The sequence below is a fragment of the Microcebus murinus genome, chromosome 16 (assembly GCF_040939455.1).
Source record: "Microcebus murinus isolate Inina chromosome 16, M.murinus_Inina_mat1.0, whole genome shotgun sequence".
Classification (NCBI taxonomy): Eukaryota; Metazoa; Chordata; class Mammalia; order Primates; family Cheirogaleidae; genus Microcebus; species Microcebus murinus.
In genome coordinates, this window is record NC_134119.1 from 62581001 (window position 1) to 62591000 (window position 10000).

Sequence of the window (10000 nt, forward strand, 5' to 3'; positions counted from 1 at the left end):
GCAGGATTGCCTGAGCCCAGGAGTCTGAGGTTGCTGTGAGCTAGGCTGATGCCACAGCACTCACTCTAGCCTGGGCAACACAGCGCGACTCTGTCTGAAAAAAAATAAAAAAAGATCAAGCAGGGAAAAAAATTAATTACATGGGACAAAATGAACTAACAAGCACACTGTTGTTATTACTTTTTATTTGGAATTTTGCTCGTTCTTTAAATGTTTTGTTTTCCACATTAAAGGAAACCTTTTATTCTTTTCAGCTATTTATACCTTACAGCTATCTGGTAAAGTACACTTTAGGAAAAAATATAGAATCATTTACTTTTTCTCCCTTCCTGGTCCCTCCCCAGAATTGGGAAACTATTTCGAAGTATTCATATTTTATGGTAATATACTTATTTACATACATTCAATATGAATCTGCTCTCTTTGTAACAGGATACATTTGAAAATATTGGTTTAAGGCACCAAGACTTTGACTGGGATGTCGTAACTAGAATGTACCTAGAATGCACCCATAGGCGCTGCACGCAAAGTCTGAAGTCTACCTAGTTTGGCTTCCTAGTCTTCAGAGGTTTTTCAAAAGTTTACTCTGAGACATCTATCAAAAGTTCCAGCGAAGCAAACTTGAAAAGAACCTATGTGGTCAATGGCTATTCTTGCTCCATTTACATAAATAACCAGGCCAAGTTCAATGAGACTAAACCTATTTTTCAAACAAATTAGTCTTACTCTGATTACCTCTGGTAGAAATAGGGATGACCATACAGAGAAAAATTATGTTTCAAAACAAAAATTACATGGCCGGGCCCGGTGGCTCACACCTGTAATCCTAGCACTCTGGAAGGCCGAGGCGGGTGGATCGCTTGAGGTCAGGAGTTCAAAACCAGCCTGAGCAAGAGCGAGACCCCGTCTCTACTATAAATAGAAAGAAATTAATTGGCCAACTAATATATATAGAAAAAATTAGCCGGGCATGGTGGCACATGCCTGTGGTCCCAGCTACTCGGGAGGCTGAGGCAGGAGGATTGCTTGAGCCCAGGAGTTTGAGGTTGCTGTGAGCGAGGCTGACGCCACGGCACTCATTCTAGCCTGGGCAACAAAGTGAGACTCTGTCTCAAAAAAAAAAAAAAAAAATTACAGTACACCTGTTATTCAATTGTAGCACTGTTAATTGTTTTTGAGTTGTTATTATCTACCTGTAGACTGGATCCCTAACTCTTCTAGTTCCTCCAATCTAATTTTCTCCCAAGGAATCAGTAAGAACAAGAACTGCCATGTTCCTGAAGCCCTAGAAGTCAGAGCTGGACAGCTCAGTGTAAATTTCCAGGCACAACTTTTGCGCGTGGTGTGTGGGCCACTCAGAAAGTTCACAGAATATGCAGTACCATAACTAGAGACACACAACATGCAAACCAGGACAAGAATCAATGACTTCACACTGTGGACACAAGATTTCCCGTGATAATGATACTGTTACTACTCTTAATATTTCCCTGCTCATGCCCACCTCTTTCATTGGGCAAGATAACACTGAAATTATAATTTCATAACCAGTAGTTTGTGCAGGTCACTTGGGGGAGTCTTGGATCTGTCATGTCATCATGGCAAACCCAAATCTTTACATACCCTAAGCGATTCTCTATTCCACTTAGCAAGCAACCTTAGCAGCATCCCTAACACAGCTGCTTATTCAAATTGAACTAGGGGGCCCTGTTGCAGTCAGACTTCTAGACCTACTTGTTTTCCCTGTTTTAACTTAACACAGCCACGAGATGCTACATGATAGAGCTGCTACCTACTAGCTAAACTGACAGGGGTCTGTGCGGCTCCCTACATTTCTTGATACACATCAGGTATTAAAGAGATTCAACTGCAAAAATTAACAAACGTGCTACTTGGTTAAAATGGGTAGACCCCTCATCTGGAGGGTTCTTTGATCTATTGTCCTTTAGTTGGTTTTGCTCACAGGGATCCTGCCTAAGGAGCATCCTCCGAACTCTTGGTGTCACCCTCCTGATGGTTGTAATAGTCTTCTCCCTGTTGTGTTGTATTCTCTAAAGGTTTTACATGTTCACATGCAGCCATCCTTCAAAGATCAAGTGTTCTCTCTTCGGCCGGAACAACAGAAACTCAAGGAAATGTGTGACTGGGAGGACACCATAACCGACCAAGGATGCCTTGCGACTGGGAGCCCAAAGTGAGGACAACTGAGAGTAGCCCCACTGCCTTATGTTTTGGTCACACTCTCTCCTCCGTGAGAGCCTACTGGCTCCAAAACAGAGTCACTCATGCTAAATGCCACGTACTCATACTGAAACTCAAGGAAACAGACAGAACCAAAAACAGAGAGCAGTTTTTCCTAAAAAGAGGAGATTCCAGTCTGAATCAGCATAATCGGGCAGATCCCTTTGCTTTCACTCTTACCAATAAGGAACCTGAAGTAACTTGATTTTAACAATGAGTTTTCTCTTGTTCTGTTTCCTCCTTCTCATTTCATAAAACCTGCTGTTCTGCTATTGTGTTCCCCAGTGGGAGCTATGATTGTAACTTCTGCAATAGAAGCTGCCCCACTCATGAATCACAAATAAAAGCCAATCACCTTGATAATTAAAATTGTTGTAATCTTTCTTTAGACACATCTCCAAAGCCTGTGATGGCCAGTGGAGTCCTTGTCACTTCACATGATCCTGACCCTGGCTCTCCTACCTCCCTCTTTCACTTACCAGTATCCTTCTGATTTCAGGGGGTCACCCAGACAATCCAGAATCATCTTCCCATCTCAGGATCCTTAAGTTCATCACATCTGTAAAATTGTTTTTACCAAATAAAGTAACATCCAAGGACGTGGATGTTTGCAAATGCAGACCTGATTGGTGCAAAGCAGGAGCATGAACCTGCTGGAATCTGGCCTCACGGACCTCATGTGTTGGGCAGATGGGATAGGAATATGACAAGTCAAATTTCTTCCATATCTCAAGAGTACTATTAATACTAAGGATCTAAGACCAATTGCTGGGAGCAATATTTCTCTAGAGAGCACAATGAGGTCTTGGAGCAAGCCCTGAAGTCCAGCAGGTCATATTATGCTCAAAGGAAGATGCTGAAGGTGCTCTGGAATCAGTGACTCCCTGGGTAGAGAGAGACGCTTGAGTCATCAGGAGGACAGAAATGGTCAGAGGGAAGTCTGAGGTGTCTCAACAATAATAAGAAGAGAAAGATTCCAAATCAGGAGAAGTGATATGTTTGATGTTAGTAAATTTAGAAAGAGCCCCATGTCCCTAATTCCTGTGGAGACTTAAGCAAAATGGGGAGGAGCCTGACAAGGCATGTGAAATGCTTTCTTTCTTATTTCATCCTTCTTCAATCTTTCTCTATACATCTTGTAAATAAGAAGGATACAGAGACATAAAATTATGACTTGGGGCACAAGAGGGGTTTCCTTTAGCAAGATGAAAGCTCTTCTTGAACAAGATGAGTGCTTTCTTTGGGCAAGATCAATGCTGTTTGCAAGGCACCCTGAATCCTAGGCTTGGCTTTCCCCAAAACTATTAGACTCAAGGACACATTCCTTGACACCCCACCCCCCAGGAGACAATAACTGTGACAGAAGCCACACCCACTCTGGATATTCCTGCTGTTTGGTAAAGGTATTTTCCAGAATGTTGTGCATGAGCTCCTGCTCCCTAATCCTTCCACTTCTGGAAGTTAAGCCTCCCCCTTAACCATTTTCATCTCCTGCTGTCCTGCCAGGGGCTAGAAAACACCCCCCACCCTAGATGACCAGGGTGGCCCCTACTCCCTTAACTATGATAGCTCACACTGACTCAGCACTCACTGTGTGCCAGGCACGACCCTATGGGCTTTTCTTGTAGTTACAATCCTCACCAAAAATCCTGTGAGCAAAACCATACCTACTTTTACAAATTTAAAAAACCAAGGCAGAGAACCTAATGTGGTCCAAGTCCATAATTTAACCCCATCCACCACCCTATCTGGGCAGAGGATGCCCTAAGGTTTCTGAGGTCTCCTGAATGGCATCCACCTTCCAGAATGACTTTTGACAAAACAGCACTTTTTTTGCTGTCTGGCTGTTCACCTGTGCACCTGTTCACTAACACCACACTCACAACTCCACAGCCCTCCCTAAAAGCTTCATTTTATGAAACTCAGTATCTGGGGAAAAGCAGAACCAGCTGTTCAGTCTTATAATAAGTCACTTTAACTCAATTGTCAATGATTTGCAAAGCCATTCTCTGGTCATAAATGGGGTGCACCAGGGAAAGAAAGTATACTGAGAAAGAATTATGATGAGGGTGAGTCCCTCGAATGGTCACAACGGGGAGAAGATTCTAAGTCCAGAAACAGGCATAAAAGACACCCAGAGTTTGTGGCCTTTGAACAACTGCAGTGCCACCTTTCTCTTTCCATGCCTGCTGGCACCTGACTGCCTTCTCACCCTGCCTCTCCTGGCCTTGCCGTTAAGACCAACACTAGAGGACTGGGAGCTGGGGCCAGACCAGAGCACCACGTAGCACTGAGCTAGGGGGGTGGAAGAGGCAGAAACGAGAGATGACTGCTCCACTCATAGAGGACCTGGCTCACCTAGGTACACATCACCTGGGCAGGGAATGGATCAGTGAAGGGTTATGCAGGACTCACAGCTTTAGGGACTTGCACTAAGGAGTTCTACTGCCTCGGGGTCGTCTGAGAGCAAAGTGGTGGGTGTGGAAGACATCACAGCTTTCTCCCATTTAGAAACCCATTGTCCCTCCCTTCCCACTCAGTTGGGTTACCTTTCTCTGCCCACTTATTTACTGAGTTCTGTTCCAAAAGAAAAACTTTTCAGTTGAATCCCCTAAAGTCCCAAGCATTCAGTTCAGTTCAAGAATGTTCATCATCTTAGTGATAGCCAGGAGCAAATATTTTTAAAAGGCTCTGCAGGAACTTCTGATAAGAGCCTTTGCACCACCCACAATACCTTTGTGAACCACCAAGCCATAAAATTGAAGAAGTCTCCTGCTATGTGCAGGGGACCTTTATGTTTGCACTTCATCTACTACTCACAATGACCTTTATTGCAATAGGTATGACTATCCCTCTATTCCAAGATATCAAACAACTTGTCACTTTTCTCAGAACTGGTAATAGATGGAACCAGGATTCAGACCCACATATTTCTGAATCTAAAGCTCATATTTCACTCCACACCATTGTAACTACCAGAATTCAAAGACGGGAAAGGTGACTGCTTCTGACAACAACAACAAAAATCATGCAGGGCTTCAGTGAAGAGACAGGATCTGCAATGGGCCTCAGGATGAAGAACAGGTCAGGAGTGGGAAGGCAAGGGTATTACTAAAAGAAGGAAAGAATGAGAATGAGTTCAGACTTAATAAAGTGAGATGCAGAACAGGTCCTTCTGCATAGCTCCAAGGAGTAGATTGGGGCTACACTATGGGGGCTTTGAGTGGCAGCCTAAGTAATTTGAACTTTATCTTATAGATAATAGGAATTAGTGGAAAGATTTCAGTCACATTACAGAAAACCATTTTCAGGAAAATTATTCTCATAGTATTAGGCAAGAGAAATAAGGAAGCAAGTCTCAACATTGGGAACTCACATAGCTGGAAGCCTTCTTTTTTTCAACTTTTCTTTTTGAAATGATTTCAGACTTTCAAAAATGTTCCAAAAGTAGTGAGAGTCCCCAAGAACTTTTTACTCAACTCCCCTCAATATTCACATTCTAGATAACCAGAGTACATCCCTCAAAATCAATAAATTATCACTGGTATCGCACAACTAATTAAAACACAGAGCATGTTCAAATTCCATCTATCTTCCCACCGATGTCCTTTGTCTGGACCAGGACCCAATCTAGGATCACACATTGCATTTAGTTCTTTTGTCTCCTTAGTCTCCTGTAACCTGGGACGGCTCCTCAGAATTTCATTTGCCTTTATGACCTTAACACTTTGAAGCATACTGGCCAGTTATTTGGTACTGTGACCTTCATTTTGGGCTTATCTAATATTTCCTCATGATTAAACTCGGGCTGCACGGTTTGGGCAGGAACCACAGAACACAAGCTGCACCTGCTTAGTCCATGATATTGGGAGGCCCAAGATGTGGATACCTCTGATCACTGGGATGTTAAACTTTGAGCACTAGACTAAAGTCCTGCACTGTGAAATGACTGTTTCACCAGAAAGCATTCCTGAATCACCAATGCCTGGGTCACATCATAGACCAATCAAATCACACTGTCTTGCACTAAGGCACAGGTTTTGGTAGGTTTTAAATGCTCTAAGGGGCAGGGCACAGTGGTTCACACCTGTAATCCCAGCACTTTTGGAGGCCCATACAGGAGGATCACTTGCGCCTAGAAGTTCAAGACTAGCCTTGGCAATAGTGAGATCCTGTCTCTACAAAAATTTTTAAAACATAGCTGGGCGGGGGGCACATGCCTGTAGTCCCAGCTACTCGGGAGGCTGAGGCAGGAGGTTAGCTTGAGCCCAGGAGTTTGAGGTTGCTGTGAACTAGGTTGATGCCATGGAACTCTAGCCTGGGCAACAGAATGAGACCCTGTCTAAAAAATAGTGTGTGTGTGTTTGTGTGTGTGTGTCTGTGTGTGTGTGTGTGTGTGTGTGTGTGTGTGTGTGTGTGTGTGTGTGTGTGTGTAAGCCCTACAGGTCATTCTAACCAATATTCAAGGCTGGAAATCAATAGCTTAGACAGTGAAGATTAGAATCCTAGAAATCAGCTAGGAAGCCATTCTTTGGGCCTCTCTTTTTAAAAGAACATCCAATTCCAGGCACAGATAAATATATCTGGACTTTGCAATGGACTCACAGCAAGGGAATGGGAAAGCCCAAATCCCCTAATTGAGAAAGTGATTGGTGAGTAGACTGCTGTCCAATAACAAGAGAAGGCAAGAGCCTAAATTAATTCTCCAGCCCTCCTGGCCTGTTTTCTCTCCAGACCTTAGAGAAACCTTTGCTGCAGGGAAAGCACAAATCATGTAACTTTACTGTCATAAGCCAGACGTGAGCTCCTAATTGCCCTAGCCAGGAGGGATGATGAACCATGTGATATAAACATATGACCACACATGCAAAGTTGCACACCTCCGGGTACACTTATTGAACAACTCACAGAATCCAGGCTAGAGGTACCTGACCCTTCCCTTTAAATAGCTTTGTCCTCCCCACTTGGTCTTTTGTCCTTAATCTCTTCTGTAGTAAGAGACTAAAGATCCTAGCGTAAATTTCATGAAATAGGAAAGTGTACACATCTCCTGCTACCGGGCTGTTGAAGCAATAAGACAATGTGCTCTTCTTCCTTAGAGTCATTATAATGGATTTCCAAGAACAATTTTATCAATCCCTCCCTTAGAGGGACCATCTGATAACATACAAAGCAAACAGCAATTTAACCAAAATCCAGAGGCAGGAAGGACCCCGACACAGCAATCCCTAAAGTGCTCACAAGACCACCAGGGTCTAGACGGCTGGTGCAGGAATTGTTGCTAGTCAACAGCTGAGAAAAACACAAGATAGTTTCCACACTCAGGAAGCACTAACCGAAGAATTAACTCAATTAACCCTCAGTTATCACACAGCCAATATCCTTCAAGCCACCCTAGGGTGTCTCACTGAGAGGGCTGGCACACAACTAAATGCTAACACATGGGTGAGATGATTTATGGAAGGGTGGGAACAACTGGGTCCGGAATGGCTGAGAAAGTTTCCATGAAAGAGGCAGGATTCAGGTCAGGCCCTGATTGGTTAAGCCTCAGGAAAGCAGAAACAAGGAGAAGTATGAGCCCAGGGAGCCAGATTCAGGCACCACTGTATATACTAGGTTTGAAGAGGCCCTCATGAAGGAGAGTGGGTTTCCGTGGTATTTTATTCATTCCTACCCACCAACATACAGGTTATTCAGAGGAGGAAGCTGATCTTCAGAAAGGTGAAGGAACCTGCCAAGGCTGGCAGTGGGTCTGGAATGAGAAACTGAGGCAGTCTAGCCCCAGAGCCCGTCCCAGCACTACCACCCCTGAGAGAGACCAGAATGTAGCACATTTAGGGGACAGGATGGAATAGAGAGAGAGAACTTTGGCAGAAAGAGAGGATTGAAAAATAGGGAAGATAAGTAAGCTTGCCAAAAGGGGCCATACATTTTGTAGCCACGAATGCTAGATGGCAACATTTGAACTTGATCTTGTGATTACAGAAGAGCCACTGAAGATTTTCAGTAAAGGAGTAACCAAAGTGACAACTTGAGCAAGACCAGGAGGATGGTGAAAACAGGGTCCTGGGTTCCCAAGCTAAAGAGATGCTACTCACAACAGCAAAGGAGGCCACATGATGCAGTGAAGAGAGAAGTGGACGAAGAGGCCATAGCCCTGGGTTTAAATGCAAACTAAGGTCCTGGATCTGTTAGGCAAGTTATATGCTCTCCCTGGGCTTCAATCTTTCTTCATCCACAAATCAGGAGCAGGGAGAATTAATCTAAGTGATCCTAAAGTCTTGCAACTAAAAGTGTGGTTCCCAGCCAGCAGCAACAGCATCATCCAAACACCCACCAGAAGTGCAGAATCTCAGGCCCCACTGGAACAATGAAAATCTGTATTTAAGGACAAGCTTTGGGTGATGTATAAGCCCGTTAGAGTTTGTGAAGTGCTTCTCTAAAGTGTTTTCCAGTTCTTTTATTTCACACTCACCTCAACTCTGTCACTTCACAGGACAAAGAAGAAAAAGAAGTTTACACCTCCTTTGTGCCTTTTCCTAGCCATAACAGGCTCTCCCACACTTGCCTACATCCGGGTAGAGGTTTAGGGAACACTGGTGGGACACTGCCGCCACCGTGTGGCTGTGGTCAGTAAATGCACATAACTCTCAATCTGATGCACGAAGGAGCCTAGTTAAGGGCTCACGAAATGATCCCTCAATTTGACAAACACTTATAGAATATTCCCAAAGTGCCAGGCACTGCATAAGTTCAGGAAATACAAAAACAAAGAATAAACAGCCTCTGCCCTCAAAGACCCTGATGTTCCGCACGTCCTCCATCCTGGAGCCGCCTGGGCGCCGACCACCCTCACCCAAGGTGGTCTGACCCTCACTGGCTGCGCCTCAGCCCATGGTGCTCCTCGCTCTCCAAGCTCCCCACACCTCTTTGTCACCTCCTCCACCACCAGGTGTCCCCACCTGAAGGCCACTCCCCCTGCAGGCAGCTCCTGCCCTGCACACCCGCATCCTCTCCAAAAGGGCACTTTCCCTCATGACCTTCTCTCCAGCGCCATCACCTATTTCTGCACCTGCTCACCAAATGCCGCCGGCTCCACCTGTCCTGTTCCCTGGGGAGTCAGGGCCCAGCCCGGAGCCGACAGGGCAGAGGGGCTCCTCATGGTGGAAGCAGATGGACCAGACACAGGGTGACTGGCCCCGCAGTGTGCGAGGACAGGGCACAGGCACCTCGGAGGGTGTAACCGTCTGACCCTGCTCTCTGGCACATGTGGGGCCTCCACCCCGCCTGACTGGGGAGGGAGGACAGAGCTCGACAGGTGGACAGGGGTGAGGGAGGAGCCCCATCCGCTCCCACAACACAGCCCACAGCCACCGCCCCCTGAGTTGTGAGTAACTGTCTCCCCTCACAGGGGCTCTCTGGCCACTGCCTCTCTTTCCTCTGCACAGAGGGACTTCACCAGACCCCCAAACCCTCGAGGCCAGACCCCAGGTGAGTCAGCACCGGGAGGGTGAGCCCATCCTGGCCCCGGAGGCAGTCAGGAGTCAGCACGGGTGTATCCAGGTCTGAGTCCCTGCTCTGCCCAGCCCGCCCCTCCTGGGTCTCAGAGCCACATCCTATGGGGTCCCTGGGCAGCTGCCCACCGCCCTCCCCCCCACCACCACCACCCATGGGAAGGCAGGCTCACCACAAGACAGTCAGCAGCACAAAAGACAGAGGCCACATAGGACAGTCAGGGACAACCTGGATGGGCCCTGTG

The 10000-nt window shown here is 46.0% G+C and overlaps 1 protein-coding gene across 1 annotated transcript in view; it reads left to right on the plus strand.

Annotated features, from left to right (window-relative positions):
* Positions 1 to 10000, plus strand: part of RPS19 (ribosomal protein S19) — a 224150-nt gene that overhangs the window by 119873 nt on the left and 94277 nt on the right. The window lies entirely within an intron of this gene.